The sequence below is a fragment of the Haplochromis burtoni genome, unplaced genomic scaffold, assembly GCF_018398535.1.
Source record: "Haplochromis burtoni strain Fernald_Lab_line unplaced genomic scaffold, NCSU_Asbu1 Contig_260, whole genome shotgun sequence".
Taxonomy (NCBI): Eukaryota; Metazoa; Chordata; class Actinopteri; order Cichliformes; family Cichlidae; genus Haplochromis; species Haplochromis burtoni.
Window position 1 is genome coordinate 684,801 of NW_024582621.1, and position 1,394 is coordinate 686,194.

The window sequence follows — 1,394 nt, forward strand, 5'->3', positions numbered from 1 at the left end:
TGTGTGTGTGTGTGTGTGTGTGTGTGTGTGTGTGTGTGTGTAACTTTATCTCCCTTCACTCAGACAATAGACAGACAGCCGCCACACCAGGTGTAGTAACACAATTAGAGACTTGGAAATCCTCACACAGTTACTGCAGTGACTCAAGGTTCAGACATTCAAGACGAACAGTTTATCCTCTGACATCATCTGAAGAACATCAACAAATGTGTTTCCTAAGGTTGTGTGTTTGTATATCTGCGCTCATATCACTTACTGCTGCCTCAGCTTTTCTGTTTGGTGACTGTGCACATTCTGTCCTCTTCTCCTCGAGTCTCATATCTTCTCTTTTCTCTCCTCACTTGAACATGGCCTGTGACTCCCTCGCTTCTCTTTTTCTGTCTTATCTGTGTAGTCTCTTCTCCTCTTTCTTCTCCTCTCTATCTTCTCCCTCACAGTCTGCTGGAGTATCTGTTGATCTGTTGCTGTCGAGTGTGCTGCTCCTGACACCTGAGAAACCAAGAGACTAGCGCTCCTATGTTAACTACTTCACTGCTGAACACCAGGCCAATAATCCCGCATTCATAACACCCTGCAGCAGCAGCAGCAGCTTTTTAAGGAACACATTGAGGAGCAGAGTGAAAACTGACAAGCTACTGATATATTAAAAAACAAAAAACAAAGAACAGATTGTGCTTAAATTATTCTTCTGTTTAGTCTGACCATCTGTGTAATTGTCTATCTAGATTTTATATTGTGTACACTACTGTACACAATATGAAATACTGTATTCACTTGTTAAACTCTATATTTTTAGAAATACACTTGCTGATGATGTATAACATCCATGCGACCTGGCAACATACTGAAACTTCAGTAGTTTCATTCAATTGTTTTGACTTAAAAAATTCTTTATGTCACATAAAAACATAAATTCATTTTCACATATTTCACTTTTTGGATATGATTGTTAATCATGTGTCTACATGGTTATGATCATTTTATTTAAATAATATGTTTAGAGACAATATGCATAATCCTTTTATTTCATATTAATATACCTATGTGCATTATATTGTAAATATTTCTGCCATTTCTATATACAGTTACTGTCCACTTTATTAGCCACATGTTGCTGGAAGTGGTTTGGAACCCGTTTTTCCTTCAGAGCCACCACTTTTCTGTTTTTAGAAGTGGGACCCATTTAAAAAAATACTAATAAATACACTAATGTTAAAAAATAAATACATTCAATTAAAGTTATTAAAAGAATAATAAGTGACGTTGATTCTAAGAGCTTATACATTTATTAGTAAAGAACTGAACTCAAAACTGAGCTCTTTAACGTTTGTGGATAGACTATCTTTCCTGACATCGCAGCATCATGCATCGACTAGTTACGTCTGTTATGACGT